The 21,123-nt window shown below is 43.5% G+C and overlaps 1 long non-coding RNA gene across 1 annotated transcript in view; it reads left to right on the forward strand.

Moving 5' to 3' along the window:
- LOC127234134 (uncharacterized) overlaps positions 1-20,879 on the forward strand; it is a 38,782-nt gene extending 17,903 nt beyond the window's left edge. Inside the window, exons 2-3 of the long non-coding RNA XR_007835553.1 lie at positions 16,591-16,748; positions 20,791-20,879. This is a non-coding gene — a long non-coding RNA (uncharacterized LOC127234134). The remainder of the gene's footprint in view (positions 1-16,590; positions 16,749-20,790) is intronic.
- Positions 20,880-21,123: the final 244 nt, after the last annotated feature.

Raw genomic sequence — 21,123 nt, forward strand, 5'->3', positions numbered from 1 at the left:
GCACATATCACAGTCATGTGCACACAACATTCCTGCCACCATGTAGATCTGAAGCTTGAACTTCTCAGGCTTGGTGGCAAGTCCTTCATCTCTTGATCCATCTCTCAAATCTCTTCCTCCCCTCTCCTCTCCTCTCCTCTCCTCCCATCCCCTCCCTTCTCCTCCCCTCTCCTTCTCTCTCCTCTCCTCCCCTCTCCTCTCCTCCCCTCCACTCTTCTCTTCTTCCCTCCCCTCTCTTCCCCTTCCCTCCCTCCTTCCCTCTTCTCCCCTTCCCTCCCCATTCTCTTCTCCTGACTTCTTACCCCTCCCATATATATGTATGGTTTTATTTTGTTTTTTTGAAACAGGGTTTCTCTGTATTGCTTTGTCCTGGAACTAGCTCTGTAGACCAGGTTGGCCTCAAACTCACAGAGATCTGATAGCCTCTGCCTCCCGAGTGCTGGGATTAAAGGTGTGAGCCACCACCTCCCAGCCCTATATGTATGTTTTGAGACCAGGTCTTGCTTTGTTGTCCAGGTTGACTTTTAACTCTTGGGCTCATGAGTTTTGCCTTCCTTAGCTTCCTTGAGTGGCAGGGAATATAGGCATAGGTCATCACCACAGCTAGTGATAATCTCTGTCCCCCCTTTTTTTTTTGTGAGACGTGGTTCATATAGCACATGTTGGCCTTGAACTAGCTATGTAGCTGAGGATGACTTGAACTGGGACTTCTGTCGTAAGTGCAAGGATTAGAAGAGTCTACCACTATTCTTAATTTTGTGCATGCTAGGCAAGCATTCTACCAACTGAGCTATGTTCTCAGCCCAGTAATTTATGATGTTTAACTTTTGTTATATTTATTTATTTCAGGGGCATGAGGCATGCATGAGTGGAAGTCAGAGAACAGCTTGTGGGTTCAGTTTTCTCCTTCCACCATGTGGGGCCATGGGATTGAATTCAGGCCATCAGACTTGGCAGCAAGCATCTTTACCCACTAAGCCATCTCACTGGTTCCTGTTATACTTTTAAAAAGAGAAATCAGGTGTTTAGAATTATATGTTAAATTGTGATTATTCTCTCTCTCCCTCTCTGTCTATTGCTAGGATTGAACCCAGAGTCTTGCTTAAGCTGTGCAAGTGCTCTTTCATGGGGCCATATCCTCTTGTAAGTTCTTCTAATTTTCAAATACCAGCAACAAATCCTTGTGTAAAGATCATCTTATGCCAGTGATGAAGAGATGGCTCAGTGTTTAAGAACATTGACTGTTCTTCCAAAGGACCCAGGTTCAGTTCCCAGCAACCATATGGCAGCTCACAACTGTCTGTAGAAACGCCAATGCACATAAAGTACAAATAAATAAATCATTAAAAAAATAGTTTCAGGTCAAACAAAAGTCTTCTTAAGTTTAGCAGTCATTGGGCCAGTGCAGGTGGGTCATCTGAATGTACTCATTTCTTCAGATGACAAACCTAGCTAGCATCCAGTGTAAATGAGGGAAAGCTTCATGTCCCCACAAGAGCAGCAGGGAAGCTGTGTGTGATGGGAGAAGATGCTCCTGACCAGTGTAGTGTTTGTCCCACCTGCTATGGGCCAGGCAGAACTGGGATAGCCCTCTCTGAGCTCTGAGTTCCCCGGTTAGTAAAATGTACATGTGCTAACAGCATCCTCACCACCATGGTTGCAGAGATTATGGAGAGGGCATGGAGGAGGCCCTCATCCCAGATCTGGTATGAAGTGTGTGTTCATAAAACATGATTGCTGCCATGATTGTTTTTAGTCTGTGGTGGCTTTTGGTAATGCATTTGGGGGCATCTTTAGGAGTGTACACGGAGTCTGTATCATGCCAGCTTGCACATGGGGTTAGGGAGAGTAGAGACTGCTTAGGTGGGAAGGCTCTTAGTCATCCTGCCTTCCCTAGGTCCGATTTTCACTCTATGGTAAAGAACCTGTGTACATGAAAGAAAGGGACACACAAGTACACATACAGATGCACGTACACACACACACACACACACACACACACACCCCTCTGAGGCATATCTCCAGCCATTTGTTATCTTACCACCCACCCACTCTGTTTCCTTCACGGAATCACTATTTGTGACATTGTGGTTTAATCTTCTTCCTAGACTGAAAGCTCCAGGAGTCCTGGGACTTTCCATTGCTCCGGACATAAGGGGTCAGGGGGAGGAGGAGAACAAATTTTAGAGTGTTTCTTGAATGTACTACTAAAGTCTAGGCTTGTGATCTCTTGTCAACTCTGACTTGGGGATTGGCATCCTCAAGAACTAAGGGAAGCAGTTAAAGGGCTGGTGAGATGGTTAAACAGGTGCTTGCCACCCAGTCAGAAGACCCAAGTTTGATCTCAGGAACTGACAAAGTAGGAGAGAACAAATTTCTGCAAGTTGTTCTCTGGCCTGCACAGCCCGCCCCCCCTAAACAAACAAACAGATTCAAAAGGAGAACATGTTATTTAAATGCAGTTCGGTTTGGTCTTTGGTGGATTCAATTTATACACATCTTTCCTTCCATCTTGGCCTTCCAAGGAAGATGCAAAGCCTGAGCATCCCAACTCTGAGGGTGTGTCTCTTCTTGATTTCCTGATGCTCATGTTAGGCTCTTCTTGATCTCGTGGAGAGCCACCTGCCTCTGCCTCCCCAGTGCTGGGATTTAAGGTGTGCGCCACCACTGTCTAGTTTCATCTTCTCATCTTAAGGAGCAAGAAATGGAAGCGTAAAGACTCTTGGAGTAGCCTTGAACCCTGACCTGAAACTAGTGGGGCCAACCTGTGATCCATGTCATCTCTTTTTACAAGTGACTTTTCCAAATGCTTGATTTCATGCCATTGAATTTGGGCATTGGTATATGATATGGGCAGGGAGAGAGTAGGAGATGGGGGGGGGGGCGGGGAGGAAAAGTTTCAGATTTATTTTCCTAATTTTCCCTGGAGTAGGCTAATATTGAAATTATTTTGAGCACTCCACTGGCAGAGGCGGAAGAGAGAACCCAATTGGACATTAAATATTTGCAATGGAAAAATCACAAAGTCTTTCTGAATGGAAGATATTTCCGAGCGAGTCCTGTGGGACTCATACAGCCACTTGTTCCCTGCTGCAGCATGCTTCCTGTGGTTGCTACACTCTTCTCAGAAATGAGCATTCATGACTTTGAAGTGCTGGGGTTATGCCGGGTGGATGCTGAGCTATGCCTTGGCTTCCCTGGAATGGATGAATAAAGGGGACAGGGTTGCGAATGGTTCTCAATTGTCCGACTTGTAATTGTGTGATTTATGAAAATGACATTAAAGCAGGCGCCTCCAGTCAGGATAGACTGTATCAGCCACAGTAGTGGATGCTAATTTAGCATTCCCTGGGTGCCCTCACCACACCAGGCATTCCATATGCCTCACCTTTTCATCCTGACAGCTTCTCTGGAATGAAGTTCTAGTCTCCATATTGTATAGGCCAAAGGAGCTGGGGAGTGGAAAGGTTATGTCCTTGGCCCAACAGGTGAGTAGCAAGGCTGGGAGAAGAGAGACAAATTGTTTGACTTAAAATCCCCATGCCCCAAACTGACCTTCAGAGCTAGGATGATCTTCAGAGCGTCCACTGGCTTATTGAGGAACCACCAGACACTTCCAGATGTTGCCCTGGTGAGGCAGGATTCCAGGCCCTGAAGTCTGACTCAGGTAACATCTGCTGCATTCCCATGGATGCTATCTAAGTAGCATACATCAGGGAAGATAAGGGGTGGCAGGTGTTCTTCTCTTTGGGTTTGGAGGTGTATGCTATGGATGTTTCAATGCAGTGGACCTTCCATGCCTTCACTGCACCTTTGTAGTTTGAGCTATTGGTGGCTCTGCCGATATCTGGTTCCCAAGTAGGTTAACATCTAGAGCATAAACTCCAGGAGGCCAGGGGCTCTGTGTGCCAAGTTCACGGCTGTGTTCTCAGAATTGTATCTGGTTATGGGAAGGGGGGGGGGGCTCAGTACACATTGGTTGAGTCTTTGTGTCTAACAGGCTCTCTGCTTACACTGACCCCCACCACCCTGTATCACCTTGAACTGTACTGATTTCTGTGCTGTTTCTTTGGCATACAATACAGTCTCTCCCATCTCCCTCAATACAGATCATGCTATTCCTACTGTCCCTTTTAGCTTCTTCCCCACTTCAGATCTGAGCTTGAATGTCCCCCCCTTTTATCTGTATGTAACTTGCTGTCCATATGCAAATGCTTGTTGTGATTGCATTATATGTTTTCATAATATCCTTCAAGCTTATAGTTACACATCAAAGCTTATAGTTACACATAGCAAGCAGGACTGTTTACATTTGACCTCAATGCTTGCCAAACATCTCTTTTACTCACTATAGCCCTCCCAGGGCTTAGGACAAATGTTTGTGAGCAGATGAGTTCTTTTACCTCTCTGCTGACATAAAAAAATAAAACGAATGTCTAGTGTAGTAGAGTCTGCTGTGGTTAATATTTGTGATTGGATGAAGGTGCTTCTCTCCATCTCCAATGATCATAGCCTTGTTTCAGCACCACCAGACCCACAGCATCTCAGACAAAGTGATACATTTTCCCTCTGGATTTGCAGTGCTCAGTTGGCTCCCACCGCACCCCGAATCCTAGGCTAGGGGGACCCTAGGCCAGGGAACCAATGGTACTGCTTTGAGGGCCTTGGCTTCCTGAGAGTCATCTTTAAAAGCCTTTGTTTCCAATAATTTATTCAGTGCCTGCCTCTTTCCCTTCTCTCCCTCCCTCCGCACACTCAGTTCCCTGCCCCTCCTAAGGATTGTGTCAGCACAGAACTGAATGAATCATTCACTGAGGAACTTAGAGAAAGGTGGAAACATCCAAACCCCTAATGCTTTTCCCCAAGTAGGAGGTGGGTTATGGCAGAAACCTGAGGATGGACAAAGAGCTCTGGGGTTGGAGGTCAGTGTGTGTGTGTGTGTGTGTGTGTGTGAGAGAGAGAGAGAGAGAGAGAGAGAGAGAGAGAGATCAAAGCCTCTGCAAGCTGTGCACTGCCCCCCCCCAACCCAGGGCTCTGCCGCCTCAGCCTGTCTTGTGAATTGCCACTATGAAGATGAGACATGCAGGAACGACCAGAAATTCTACCTGCATCCCTCAGGTCTTTCTCCATTCCCCTTTAGCCTTTCCATTCCATTGACCCAAGAGACTCTGTCTCTCTCTTGGCCTTTCCTTGTCAAGATTGACTTGCAGCTCTCCCCACAGACATCCTGTGGACTCCACAGTTCCGATGAATAGCAAGATCATCAAAGAGGAGCATGAATGAAAAACTGCTCTCTGTCATGCCTTCAAAGTGTCTTTTTAGAAGTTCAAAGGATGTGGAGAGGAGGCGGGCAATCAAAGAAGATGCGGGAGGGCGGTGAATTCTCCGAGGAATCATTGGGGTTTTCACTGTATATTTTTGGTGATACTTGTGATGTAAAAAGAAAACAAAACCAAAAACAAAACACACACACACACACACACACAGAGACAGAGAGAGAGAGACAGAGACACAGAGGGGGGGGCTCTCTGTGAGTAGATTAGATGCGGAAAAGGGAACAAGCCACCTTGCTGGCCCAGGGCTTCGCCTCGATATATTAAGTCACCCATTTTATGTCTGCATTTCCTGTTTGGAGCTCGATCGAATATTTTGATCTGAGCAGAGACTGTGCAGGGATAGAGATTGAATGCCGTTTATGTGGTTCGATGGACATGAATAATTTAATCTGTGCAGAGATTCCCCATTACCTCTTCCATTTGAAGACAAGCTAGAGCCCAGCTGCGTGATGAATATGCAGAGTTGGGGAAACCTGGCCCAGATCACACAGTGCCAGAGACTTCTTTCTGTTCTGATGAACTGGAGGACCAGGCTTCTGCTCCGGGCTGCAGGGGCCCTGACTGGTATGCCAGGGGCAGCACTGCTGATATTCTCACGTGGTTTGTGCCGGACCACCCAGAGTATGGTAACACAGTGTCTGGCATGTAGGAGGCGCTTGAGGGAAGTGGACAAGTGACCTGAAGACAGCTTTATTTCATGCAGGCCCAGGAGCTAAGGGCAGTTTGGGGGATGAGGGTTGAATTGCTACACTGGCCAAGTCTGCAGAGGATTTGAATCACGAGAGACCATGGCTGAAACGGGATCAACATGGAAGGGGTTTTGTTGATTAAATATTGAAAACCAACTGTAGATCTGATGTTTGCTTGGCTGATTTCGGGGTGGGAGAGGTGCACACAATGCCTTAGGACAGTCCTATTTTCCTCCAGCTTGGCTATGTTTTTCAGCTTTCTTCTTTTCAAATAAAATATTCCCTGGGGTGTTGAAGAAGATGCATTTGAGGGTCAAGAACAAGCCTTTGGAGCTAGAAATAGTTGTGGGTCTAAGTTCTGTGACATTGCTTATCAGTGGTGCCACCACAGACAAGGCTAGCCTTGATTTCCTTATCTTAATTGGTTAATTAATTTTGTTGTATTGGGAATTGAACCCAGGGTTTTACAGAATGTTAAGTACATGCTTGTCCATTTAGCCTAATCCCCAGCCTGTTTTTTTTTTTTTTTTTTTTTTTGTCTTTAACTGGAAATGATGATAATGATTGACATAGTTAAAATTTATGTTCTTCCTAGTTCTTTCCATATTTGACTCATTAAGCTGCTAGATAATGTACAACTTCAAGCCTTCTTTTAGCTTCATTGAATAGGTGAAGAAACTAGAGGCATAGAAGGCCTAAAGCATGGTTAGTGTAGTCAACCTTGAAATATCTCATCATTTCACATAAGAGTACTTATAGCTAACTTATGAGGTTGATGGGGAAATTAGATGCAATGGTATTCCTCAGAACTCAAGGCAGTTCTTAGCATATGGGTCATTTAATTTCATCTCTACTGGAAAAATATTCTAGGAGCTTCTGGCCTGTATTCTGTGCTCTCAGTGACATGAGCAGAGATGGACATGTGTCTTTCTCTGCTTTCACAGAGCTCTCAAAGCTGGGTCCGCACTCTTTGGGTGGCATTCCATTGTTGAAGCAGCCGTTTGGCGGAGATGTTGCAGCGTGAGCCAAATGGTTCCTGTGCCCTCTGAGGGGCTGGGTGGAGTTGAAAGCCTCTGAACCACAGGTAGAGTTGCTGCCAGTTAGGGGGGAAGCAGAGAGACTGTCTGAATTTCCCTGGAAGAAGGCAGGTTTACAGTAGGGACTGAGTGAGAAGGTGGTCTACAGCTGACCCTCCTCTCAACCCTGCCGACTTCTCCTGCACAAAGTAGCAAAGAGGGAAAGGGGCGAATTGTTGTGGAGGAAGTCCATCTCGAAGGCCCTGCTGTTGCCTTGTTCAGAGAGATTAAGTCCGGAAGTCCACTGTTAGCTCCCTGAATCTGCAGGAGGGTGTTGGACATAATTACCCAACCAGCGTGGGCAGGCCTGGCAGCCATCCTGTGAAGAGTGCTGGGCAAGCATTCACAACCACTAATGATGTCCCTGAAGGCCTGGGTGCTGCTCAGAGATGAGGCCACCAGCCCCAGAGTCCCTGTTCTCAAGGTCCTGGGTGAGTCAGGCCTCAACCTGATTCACCAGTCTTACTTCCTTACTCCCTGGTGGTCCCACCCACACAGCCACCACACCCAGGTTAGTGCTGACCACTGGAGCCAAAATTAGCTTCAGAGACGATATGGAAGTCTTAGTCTATGTTGAATTACCAAGGAGCCTGATACTATTTTTTGAGTTTCTGCTTCATTCTCACCACCTTCGTCTTGCTTGGTTTTTGATGTTGGAGGCTGCATTAGGGACCATTTTCTTCAGTGATAACTGTTGCTGAGCATCTGAGAATCAGGTCAGGGATGCCACTGTGAGGTTAAGTCTTGATGCCACAAAGACAACAAATAAATGATAGAGGCTTAGCTACTTCTCCTTAATGTGGAAGAGTCAAATCATTCAAAATGCTATTTGCCAGACAGGTTCCAAAGACTGTGTGTATCCTATCATACTTTCTTGATGGGAGATGTCATTCTGTAAATATGTTTCTCTTATTGGTTAATGAATAAAGCACTGTTGGCAAATAGGAAAGCAAGATAGGCAGGACTAGGGGACAAGGAGGATTCGGGAAGTAGTAGGGAGGGATTCAACAGGAGGATGGAGAGAGTAGAATGATGGACCCTCTCTTTGGTAAGATATGACCATGTGGAAATACTTAGATTAATAGAAATGTGATGGGAGATGTCATACTGTAAATATGTTTCTCATACTGGTTAATGAATAAAACACTGTTGGCCAATAGGAAAGCTAGATAGGCGGGACTAGGAGAGGAGGAGGAAAGAGGAAGTAGTAAGGAGGGGTCAGCCTGGAGAGAAAAGGGAGAGGACAGAACAGCTGGAGCCCGCTCTCCGGTAAGACCACGTGGAAATACATAGAAATGGGTTAATACTTAAGACAGAGCTAGCCAATAAGAAACAAGTAACTGGCCAACAGCTTTATATCTAATACATACTCTGTGCTTATTTGGGGCTGGCGCAGTGGCAGGGCAAGACCAGTGGTGGTTGGAAAAACCTTACTCCTTACATATGGCGCCCATGTAGCTAACAAGAACTTCTGCTTAAAATTTAACAAAAGCTTAAAAAATAAGGTTTTTAGAAACAAAAGAACAGAGACAAGCAAGGTTTCTTGGTAGCAGCATTTTTCTCAGTTGGACTCTGCATTGCGAGAGACAAGCAGATAATTGCACGGCTCCTTTAAGGGAAGTTTCCTGACTCAGCATAAGCGGCAAAAAACTGCCCAGCTTTTAAGAAGCACTGCTAACAATTTATTGGTGTGTATGAGAGCTGGCAATGTCAGTGACCACATCTCCAAGCCGGCAGCATGCTGTTGGATGCAGCATAGACCAAGGCGGTGAGCACAGCTCTCACTGCTGGCAGTATACCCGCTGCCATCTTTGATAAAGTATGGCTTTCATTTTAGCAATGTTGTTGTTTACCAGTAAAGATTTGTCGCCAGAAAAAGATAAAGATTTACAGTAAAGACAGATTCACATTAAGAAACCCTCTAAAGGTTTACAGTATGTTCTAAAATATATGTAGGTTTGGGAGAGAAAAGGAATAAAATGGTTTTAAAAATACATCGAGGAACTGGGTATGGTGGCACATGCCTTTAATCCCAGCACTTGGGAGACAGGAAAGCAGATCTCTGTGATTTCAAAGTTAACCTGGTATGCAGAGTAAATTCCAAGACAGATAAGAGTTACACAGACAAACCCTGTCTCAAAAAATAGAAAAGAAACAAAACAATAAAAAAGCCACAAATGGAAAGAACCTGGACACTGTACGGTATTATATTGTCTTTGTATTGTTTGACTGCTGAGGAAACAACAACTGTTAAAACAAATGCTGCTGGATTAATTCAATTTATATATTTTAAAAATGCTTTGACTCCAAAATTTAAGTCTAAGGACAAGTTACTGGGGAAAAGGATTTCTATTTTTGTTTCCACAGAAAATGAAAAGCTGTGGATTTCTCCCAGACTAATGTGGTTTGAGCAAGCCAGACTCCCTAAAACAGAGTACCAGGTGATCCTACATTCAAAACAGCTGAACAAAGCAGCCTTGCAGACTACAGCCAAGATATCTGAGTCTTCTTAGGATCCCCAGTGACAGCGCCCCCTACCAGCAGGAAGCAGTTTGGAAAGAATGACGCCCAAATTCCCAAATATTGTTTATAAATGGTTGTTTTCATTTGAATGGGGTTAGTTATAAATGGTTAATGACCACAACAAATCTCTTTTTAAAGGTTAAAAAGGGGATTATGGTATAGATACGAATACTTTGTTTTGGAATGGATTTTCATTTATTGATACTATTTAAGGTCAATTTTGTGGTATGTATATTTCTCCTCTTGTTTAGGTATTGTGTTTATATAGCTCAGTTAGAAATGTAATGTATAATGTAGTACAGATTATAGATAATTACCTATGATAGTCAAAGCTTAGAGTTAAGTTAGTTAGGTTTTTCAAGATACACAGAGATGTATTTGAGATACATAGGAATTCTTCAAATCTTTCAAAGACCTACAGAATATGGCATTTAAAATGGTTTAGGGTTTTTCTTGACAGTGAGACATAATTGCTCCTGGCAACACCACCTGTGTTAGAAAAGTAGATGGACATTGAAGAAACTCATTATGGAGTTTACTTCCAATATGGCAAGACTAGCCATTTGGACAAGATACTGCTCTTGTCTGGACTGTTTGACTTTATGCTGTATAAACTGGACATGCAGGACCCACAGAAAAGTGACTGCTGATTCAAGATGGACATTGCTACAGAGTTCCTGCTTCATGGAAGAGTCTGTCAGACAGTGTGCAATACACAGAGAAAAGTGACTGACAAACTGCCAATACAAGAAGACAGTTTAAAGTTTCCTGCTTTGCTGAAGAGTCTGCCAGACACACTATGGCCTATGGGCTGAAGATGGAAGATTACAGAAAAACTTCAGGTGGCTGACAAGGCAAGATGTCTCTGTCATTTCTAGAGTTTATATACTATCCTTCTGTGGTCTTTGAAGAAGTTGAAGACAGATAGTTATGGTTATAGTTTTCCTTAGTTAAGCTTAAAGACAAGTTACATATAGGACTTTAGACTCACAAAGATAGAATAGATGATGGAATATTTTCTTCAAATCTTGCTAAATGCTAATGGACTAAATATTGTTAACTGTGATTCTTATTTGATAAATGTTGTGTGATATATTTTGCTTTGTTAAGGTTAAAACACTTCTTTTTATTTTTAGACAGAAAAGAGGAGATGATGGGAGATCTCATTCTGTAAATATGTTTCTCATACTGGTTAATGAATAAAGCACTGTTGGCCAATAGGAACGCTAGATAGGCAGGACTAGAAGAGGAGGAGGAAAGAGGAAGTAGCAAGGAGGGGTCAGCCTGGAGAGAAGGGAGAGAATAGAACCACCAGTCCCCACTCTCGGGTAAGAACACATGGAAATACATAGAAATGGGTTAATAGTTAAGATAGAGCTAGCCAATAAGAAACAAGCAATTGGCCAACAGCATTATATCAAATACAGAGTCTCTGTGTTAGTTGGGGGCTGGCACGGCGGTGGGGTAAGACCAGTGGTGGGTGGAAAAACCTACTCCTTACAGAAATGGGTTAATATTTAAGACAGAGCTAGCCAATAAGAAATGCTAGTAACAGACCAACAGCTTTATATCTAATACAGCGTCTCTGTGTTATTTGGGGCTGACGAGGCACTGGCACCAGGCAAGCAGGAAAACATGTTCATAACAAAATGGCGCCGCAACGTGGCTAATAAGAACTTCCACTTAAAATTTAACCAAAGCTTGAAAAGGGGTTTTAGAAACAAAAGGACAGAGACAAGCAAGGCTTCTTGGTAACAGCATTTTTCTGGGTAGGACTCTGCTTTGCTAGAGACAAGCAAAGACTTGCGTGGCTCCTTTAAGAGAGGTTTCCTGTTTCAGCATAAGTGGCAAAAAAGAGCAAGGCTCTTAAAGAGAGGTGCTAACAACTGAATGGTGTGTATGAGAGCTGGCAATGGCAGTGACCGCAGCATCTCCAAGCCGGCAACATGTTGCTGGATGGCAGCGTAGACCAAGGCAGTGAGCACAGTTCTCAGTTCTGGTGGTGAAAGTATCCGCCGCCATCCTTGATAAACGGTGGCTAATACAGCTATGATGTTCATTTGACCAATCTTGCTTAGCAGATAAAAGATAAAGATTTACAGTAAAGAAAGATTCAGATTAAGAAAAACCTCTAAAGGTTTACAGTGTGTTCTAAGATATACGTAGGCTTGAAAGAGAAACAGGATAAAATTATTTTAAAAAGAATAATAAAAAGAAAAAGAGTAGCTGAGTGTGGTGGCACTTGGGAGGCAGAGGCAAGCAGATCTCTGTGATTTCAAAGTGAACCTGGTATACAGTGTTAATTCCAGGACAGATAAAAGTTACCCAGAGAAACCCTGTCTCAAAAAATGGAAAAACAGAAGTAGAAGAAATAGTGTAATAAAAAAGCCACGTAAAGATGGAAAGCACAAAAGAGTCTGGATACTATATGGATACTATATGCTGTTCTGTTATCTTTGTATTGTTTGACTTCTGAGGAAATAGCAACAACTGTTAAAATAAATGCTGCTGAATTAATCCAATTTATATATTTTAAAAATGCTTTGACTCCGAAATTTAAGTTCAAGGACAGGTTACTGGGGGAAAGGATTTCTGTTTTTGTTTCCACAGAAAATAAAAGCTGTGGATTCCTTTCAAACTAACATGGTTTGATCAAGCAAGACCCCCTGAAGCAGTGTCCCAGGTGATCCAACACTTTCTCACCTTCCACACTTTCATGATGTTGGCATTGAAAAATGAGACCATCACTCAGGTGTGATGGCACATACCTGTCATCCCAACACTCTGAAAGTTCAGGCAAGAGGATTGCGAATTTTAGATCAACTTGGGCTACAAAGCAAAACCTGGTCTTGGGGCAAGGGATATGGCTCAGTGGTTAAACCATTTGCTGCTTACATTCGAGGGCCAATGATTGAGATTAGAGCCCATGAGAAGGCTGAGTAGGTGTGTGCTGTGGAATAATCTTTTTGTACACTGTGAATATGTGTTACTCTCATTGGCCAATGAAAAGCTGACTGGCCGATAGCTGGGCAGAAAGAGATTGAGCACAAAAACCAGAGTAGGAGAATTCTGAGAAGAGGAAGGGTGGAATCAGTCACCAGCAAAGGCAGAGAAGCAAGGTGAGAATGTCCTACTGACAAATGCTACCAAGCCACGTGGCTGAACATAGATAAGAATTATGGATTAATGTAAGTGTAAGAGTTAACTAGTAACAAGCCTGAGCTATTGGCCATGCATTTATAAATAATACTAAGTCTGTGTGGTAATTTGGAAGCAGTTGCCAGGACGGGGAGCCAGTGGTCAGAACCTAAGAAAGCTGCACTTTGCAGATATGTGGCCCACTTGTAACTTCAATGCAAAGGAGGCAGAGGCATTGTTGATTTTGATATAATTTATTTTTTTTAATTACATGTATATGTGTATAGGCATGTGAGTCAGATGTAGAGGAAGACACTTGGTGCCAACTTTGAGCCTCCACATGTACAAGCACATAAATGCACCTATACATGTACAGCACACAAATGCACCTACACATACATTTATAAACACACACACACACAGAGTCTTAGGGACTCTCAGACCATCTCTTGCTGCAAAAACATTATTTCTTCTCTCTCAACTCTTGTTTCTGACTCTTTCAACATTTACTAAAATGACCCACCTTAAAACCAATCACCTTCCTTTGCCTTTTCCTAGCCTGAAGCTCCGCCTCTCCTCTCTATCTTGAAGGAATGGGCCTGTTAGTCACACCTCAGTAACTGTTACCATCCGGCTTCTGCTTCTACCACACCAAAGGCTTCCCTTGGGGAGTCTGAAAGTCTCCAAGGACTTTAAATGGGTCTCTATCAGCAGGGGGAAAAAGTACAGATCTCAGTGTCTGAATACTCACTTATAAATTATATACATATGTTAATGTATGAGCATATTATGCATACTAGAAAATGTAAACCAAAATAAATACTTTAAGAGATGGGTTAAATATAGAAGTTGGAATATTTTTCCCTAGGGGAGTCTCCTGCTTTCTTCTTTGATCTTATTGCTGATTTCAGTCTATTTTATTTTGTTTTTTAAAATTATATGTATGTTATGGATGTATGTATGTGTGAGTGGATACCCACAGAGGTGGAGATTGATTTGAAGAATATCAACTTCAGGCCTCTGCATTCACAAGCACACAAGTGCACCTACACACCCATATAAATACATCTAAGCATATACACGTATATCACATGCGTGCAAATGCTTTGTAGACCAGACTGGCCTCAAACTCACAGAGATCCATCAGCCTCTGCCTCCTGAATACCAGGATTAAAGGTGTGCACCACTAGGGGCTGGAGGGATGGCTCAGTGGTTGAGAGTACTGACTGCTCTTCCAGAGGACCCAGGTTCCATTCCCAGCATCCATATGGCAGTTCACAACTGTCTGTGTCTCTGGTTCTAAGGGATCTGACACTTCCACACCATTGCACATAAAATAAAGGTAAATAAATTATTAAAAAAAAAAGGTGTGCACCACCATTGCCCAGCCTATTTGTTTCTGTTTTATTAAATTTTGCCCTGATCTTAATTGTTATTTCTCCCCATCAAGCTTTTGGGCTTGATTTTTTTCCCCTAGATACTTCTTAGTATTCATCCATGTTGCTGTATGTGTAGTTCATTTGTTGCAATTCTTTATTTGTTTTGTGAATCCATTGTGTGAATGTACCATAATATGTATTTACCCACTGAGAGACATATAAATGGTTTTCAATGATAGGCTTTTGTGACTGAAGTGGCCATGAGCATTGACACATGAGGCTATCTAGAGAGATGCTTTATTTCTTATTATTTATTTCCTGGGAATTCTGGGTCATATGGTAAGTTGTCAGTAAATCAGTGTGATGTTGTATGCATAGAATCTCAGCATTTGGGAAGTGGGGGCAGGATATGGAGTTTAAGGCTAGCCTGGACTATGTGAGAATGTCTCAAGAAAAACTAAACAACAAATAAGCAGACAAGCTGCTAATCTGTTTTGCTAGTCTCTGCCACTATGTGTATCCTTATCAGCAATGTTCCACTCACTCCATATCCTTGTCAAAACTTAGACTTATTAGAGGTTATTTTGTTTGTTTGTTTGTTTAACTATTCAAGGGGGAGAAGTCACACCTCAGATTTGAGTGTATCTCAGTTGTAGAACTCTGAAGTAACACTGTGTGTGTGTGTGTGTGTGTGTGCACGTGCGTGCGTGCACACACATGTGTGTGTACATGCACATATACTCATGTGTATGTCACTAGAGTACCTGTAAAGGTCAGAAGTCAGCTTTTCTGGGCTCCGTGCCCCTCTTGAGTTTCCAGCTAATTCTCCTGTTTTCATCTCATTGTAGGAGTGCTGGGTTTGTAGATGCACATATGTGAATTCCAGATATCTTGAACGCCATTTCATTTTGTGGGCTGATACAGCAAGTGCTTGTACACACTGAGACATCTTACCAGCCCGTGTTAGTTTTTGAGGGAGGATTTTTATTACATAGCTCATATCTGGCCTGAACTTGTAGACTTGGCTGACCTGACGTCACATTGATGGTGATCCTCCTGCCTCAGTGTCCCAAGAAGTGGGATTTCAGACATAGTCACCGTGCTCAGTTGCTGCTCCTCCTTTAGAAATGATTTATTACTGTGGTTGGAGAGATGGTTCAAGAATTAAGAGCACTTGTTGCAGAGGACCAGGTTTGTTTCCCAGTACCCAAATGGCAGCTCACAACTGTCTGTAATTCCAGCTACAGAAGATCCAACACCATTTTATGAATTCTGTGGGTACTGGGGATGCCATGGTGTACAGACATATATGCATGAAAACCACCCATATATGTAAAATAAAAATAATCTGTAGAAATTGTGTTATTTGTGTGTGTGTGTGTGTGTGTGTGTGTGTGTGTGTGTGGTTTTCATGGAGACCAGAAGAGACTGTCAGATCCCCAGGGAGCTGGACTTATAAGTGGTTATGGGAGGCTAGACTTAGGTGCTGGGACTTGAACTCTGGTTCTCTGAACCACTGAGCTGTTTCTGTAGCTGCTTGTTGATGAGACTTTTTTTATTTTTTTAAAGTTTCTCAAGACAGGGTTTCTCTGTGTAGCCTTGGATATCCTGGAACTCTCTGTAGACCAGACTGGCTTTGAACTCAGAGAGATCCACCTGCCTCTGCCTCCTGAGTGCTGGGATTAAAGGCAAACACCACCATACCAGGCTCTGCCTTAAAACAAACAAAACAAAACCCACCCCAAAAAGCTTATTTTTTTTTCCCCTAAGGATTACAGCTTGATGTTATAAAATTCATTTTTGTGGTGTCCTAGTTTAATTTCTAGTACTTTCATAAAACATCATAACCAAAAGCAATTTAGGGAAAGAAAGGGTTTATTCCATCTTTTAAGTCCAGGCTATTCCAGTCCATCATTGAGGGAAAACAGGTCAGGAATTTGAAGGTAGGCTCGCGCACTATTTCACCCAACGAGGCCTCTAAGTAAATTACTTCATAGTCAAAGCAGTAAGTGCAAAAAAAAAAAAAAAAAATGTGTGTGTGTGTGTGTGTGTGTGTGTGTATAATCCAGAAGACAACTTGCAGGAGAGTCAGTTCTTTACTTTTATCGTGTGGGTCCTGGGGGATCAAACTCAGGCCACTGGACTTGGCAGCAAGGCCTTTACCTCCTAAGCCATCTTGCTAGCTCCACTGATGTGATTTTAAATTCACGAACCCCTTTTCTCTGCTGACTCTGAGCTTACCCAGTTGATTTTCGTTTTCTTTGCATATGTGACCTTTCCCACTTCCCACCCTATCCCCATCATGCTCTCCTTTCTCTGTGTGGAGCATAGCATCATTCTCTTGCTTTGGCGTCTGTGTGCCCACTCTATTGCCTGTGGCCCTTCTGGGTCTGCTCCCTTTGACTGCCTTGTCTCTCACTGTGGGTGGTGTTTTCCTGCTTCCTGGCAGATCTGACAGCTCTGGACTTGGATGTCGTGAGACCTCTATTGGAGCATGCTGGGGTTTTGCATCTCTCTAGTTACTGGTTGAACTTTGTTGGTCTGGGATGTAGCGAGTTCCTTGGAACCAGTTTGATCCCGGTGAGCCTGCTTTTCAACACAGTTAGGGTAAGTCTAGAATAGTGTTTATCTAAACCAGAGGTTGCTGCACTATGCCCCACAGTCCAGCTGCTTGTATTGGGAAATAAAGTTTTATTGGGACACACTATGGCTATCTGTTGACATCTTGTCTGTAACTGCTTTAATGCTCTGGCAACAGAGCTCTAGGGCATTGCAGCAGTGACCCTGTGACCCACAGCCGGAAATACTTAGTATTAAAGGAGAAGTTTGCCAATATTTCAGCAGAGCTAATTTGGGCTCAGTAGGGAAAGATCTGCTCTGAGGGACTGTACCCAGTGTTGTCTTAGGAGATCATTCTAATCTGGCTGGGTGGTATCTGAGCCATTGTTTCCCTGAGCAAGCACCTAGATTGACCTGTCTACTCATTCCTCCCTGCAGCGACACTGGACCCCCTCTCTAGACAGGGTGCTGGGTGCTCCTGGATTCATATTATTATTATTATTATTTTTATCTCCTGTCTCAGGGAACCCATGTCCTGAGCTTTTTCTAAAAACTTGCGTAGTGTCTGAAAAAAATTGTTTTATAAATTCTATGGTGCCTTTTTATGGCTGAAAGCTGACATAACTTATGTTGTTGTTTGAGAGAGTGCCATGGGGCCCAAGCCTCCTTAAACTCATCATAAAATTGAGGCTGGCCTCAAACTCCTGATCCGTCTGTGACTAGCCCAGGTTATTGAACTCTTTGCTTTGTGGCTTCTCTTCTGTCTTCCCACAGTTGCAGCCACCATCTGGGTAGACATGTAGTGAATGCTTAGGGACTTCAAATATGCTTTAGAATTGTCCAGGTCTGGACCATAATCTCCATTGTACCGCTTTCTATGATTTTGGAGAATGCAAGTTTCCTGGGGTGAATGATTTCTGACATTTTTTGATCTCCTGATATGGGCCTGGGATGTGTCAAGGATTTCTACCTCTGATCTCCCATCACACTCTTAGGAGGGAGGTGCTGCTGGAAAGCCTGTTTTATTAATGGGGAAACTAGAATTCAAAGACATTATCACTTTTCCTAGTTGGACCAGGGAAATTCTTGGCCCAAGTTGATGTGACCAGCCTAAGCTGACCAACCAGCTACTCTGGTTTCCTAAAGATTTCCTGAGTTAGTCGTGTTGACTGGGAAACTCATCAGTCATGGTCAGACTAAGGCTGTTGGCACCCTAGGAGCATGCCCTTTCCTCTTGGCTTTCTCCTACAACCTTGTCATGTTTTTGGTGTCATATAAATACTGTAGAACAGGCAGAGTATTTATAATTGTGCCTCATACACTGTAAGTGGGAGCCATCGTTACTAGTCCTTATTCCAATCCTTCTGGTTCAATTACTACAGATATTTGTTAATTTCATGACTACCCAGTACCAGAATATCACTCCTACCTTATGAGGCTCTAGAGGCTTATTCCATCCAGGGGTAAACAGGAACTAACTCATATTTCTTCTTGAAGTGGTACTTGTGAGCTGCTTGACATAGGTTATGGGGACCACATTTTGATCCTCTGGAAGAATGGGTGCTCTGAAGGGCTGAGCCACCTTTCCAGCTGCAAATTCCTGTTCTTATGAGGTAAATTTTGAAGGGACAACATTTAGCTCAAGCCTTCTGTCAGGGCCACCACACTCAGAGCTGAACTTCTCCATTCTCCATTGTCCTGAGTTCAGGGCTCTACTCTGCTGAGCCCTCTCTAGGATGTTTGTTGACACATGCATTTCTTACAGTAGAGTGACTTGCCTGGACTTGAGGGATGCCGAGGGCCTCCATCCCCAGCATTCCATTTGAATGAGTGGAAATTTCAACCACCACGTTGTGAATGGTTCCAGATGTGCAGGCCTGGAGAGTGAGACAGCTGGAAAAGCCAACTTAACTTTAAAAGTTCAGCTAAGCTTGGGGTGGGGGCAAGTTACCAGCACCAAAGGATCTAGGATGGGGATACTACCATGATGGAATGGCTCTAGCCTGATAAAATGGGGAGTTTGACACCTGTCATGATGAAACAAGAGCCATGCTGAAGCCAATTAGTGAACCTTGTCCCTTGACCCAGATCTCGGTTGGCTTGAAAAGCACATGTCAAAGATGGAAGGAAATAGCGTTCACGCAGAGTTACTAAGGAGAGACAAGTGTTCACTGGGCGATCTGAGGGCTTCAAAGGAACAACTGTGAAAGGCCCACATGGAGATTCTGTGGTGGGGACTGTGAGTCTCCTGGGATGTTCTCAGACACATGTCAGACGCCAGGATGAAAAGAGTGTGAAGCAGGCTTTAGGGTAGATGACATGGATGACGTTTGTGGAGGCGATGTTGGGGAAAATGAGCTCCTGGCTTGATGTGGCAAGGATGCTCGTAAGAAAACTAGACATGAAGGCGGCATGCATTATTCTGAAATGAAGTGTTGGCTAGATACAGGGAACCATGTGGCAAGGGGCCTGCTGAGCTAAGCCTGCAAAAAGCAGAGGGTTAGTTGAGGGAAGGGGAGCCTAGGGTGGTGAGACTGACCACACTCCTACTTTCCTTGTGGGCTGACTTAGATCAGCTGTGAGATTGGAGTTAGGGACAGTTGCTTGTGTGGTACCAGATAGCCACAGTGGGAACAATCACCATCAGCAGCAGAGAGATGGGATACCAGAGGTTTTGATTCTAGACCTGTGATTAGCCTTCAGCACTTTTCTGTAGGTAATAAAAATAGTACAGTCAGCCCTCAGTATCCATGGCTCCCATGATCAAAGATTCAGCCGACTGTGGGTGGAGAATATTCAGAAAAAAAAATTAAATCTAGACTGAAAACTCCTTAAACAAGACAGCATAATAATTTAATAGCATTTCCCTCAAGTCGGGCATTATCAGAAATTTAGAGCACAAAAGGATACGGGTTATTCACAAATACCACATCATTTTACATCAGGGATGTGAGCACCATACCTGTGTGGTTGTGGGACTATTTCCCTTCAAGGGGACTAGTTGAGGGGCTGAAGAGATGATTCTGAGGTTAAGAGTACTAGCTGCTCTTTCAGAGGACCCAAGTTCAATTCCCAGCATATCCATGGCAGCTCACAACTGTCTGGGACCTTTTTCTGAACTCCACAGATATATGGCATAGCTGTGATACACAGATATAGGTACAGGCTAATTACTCGTATGCATGAGATTAAGTTAATAACATTAACGAGAAAGAAGAAGAGGACTGAATGAAGACATACCTGGATAGAGATTTTGTAGTTCACGGGAAGTGCTTGTAAGTTCAGTTCTAACTGTCAGGTCTCAGCTCTTATGATCAGTGAGGAGGACATTTCCCACTTTTTTAGTCAGAAAAAAAAAAAAAAAAAAAAAAAAAAAGACACAAAAGAGAAACCAAATAACAACAGTGTAATCAAGTGGATTTTGGTGAGAGTCAACCAGAACAGAGAGCAGGAAGCTCTTAAATGGTAGTGCAGGTGTTAATCAAGTAAGGGGATTAACCTGAGCAGCAAGGTCGTGGGATGGCTGGAAAAGAAAAAAAGAAGGGAGTGAGTCTGACGTCTCTGTCAGCCTGTGTGTCAGCAGCCTTCTTACTGTCATTAAGCAGGGTTTGCATGGAGACAGGCAGCCCACACTGCTCTTGTGGGATTCACTGGCCATGTTGTGTTGATGTGGTTGTAGCCTTAGTGTGAGAAGTGAGAATTAAATGGAATGAATGAGGGAGATCATTCCAGCACAGCCTGGTTCTGTCTCCTCCAAGGCTCAATGGATCTTATCTCTGGTAGAATTTCAGTGTGCAGATGCAATGCTGGCCAGAGAGAAAAAGAAGGGAGTAGTGGAGGTGTGTGTGTGTGTGTGTGTGTGTGTGTGTGTGTGTGTGTGTGTATGCAATTGGTCCCCTGTGGAGGAAAGAAGCCAGGCTGGGAAAGGTACATTGTTCTGTCCATAATGGATTGTCATTCTGAAACTGAATATTTGGAAGAGAGAGTTGTAGAAAAAAATAATCTAGTTAATCATGGTATTAAGAGAAGAAGCCTAGAATCTGAACCATCATAAATACCTTTTTTTTTAAATTCCTGCTTCTCACCCCAGAATAACTTCTGGTAATAGAAGACACTGCCAATCAAATGATACTTATGAGAAACTGTAGATTTCTGCAAAGGGGGTCTTCAGACGATGAAAGTATCTGCCCCCCCCCCTGCCCCTTTCCCAGCTCAACATTCTAATAAATGGTCTCACCTGGACCAGAAAACAAATGAGTTTGTGAATCCCATCCAGATTCCTGCAGCTCTTTTTCCGACAACCTGTAAATTCACAAGGCACTCTGACAGGAATATAAAAATAATTATTGCCATTCTTGAGGGCTTCCAATTGCATGCTGGGCTCCAGAGAGCTGTACCCTTGTTTCACGTTTGCATGAAGCTT

This window comes from Phodopus roborovskii, unplaced genomic scaffold (assembly GCF_943737965.1).
Source record: "Phodopus roborovskii unplaced genomic scaffold, PHOROB, whole genome shotgun sequence".
NCBI classification, from domain to species: Eukaryota; Metazoa; Chordata; class Mammalia; order Rodentia; family Cricetidae; genus Phodopus; species Phodopus roborovskii.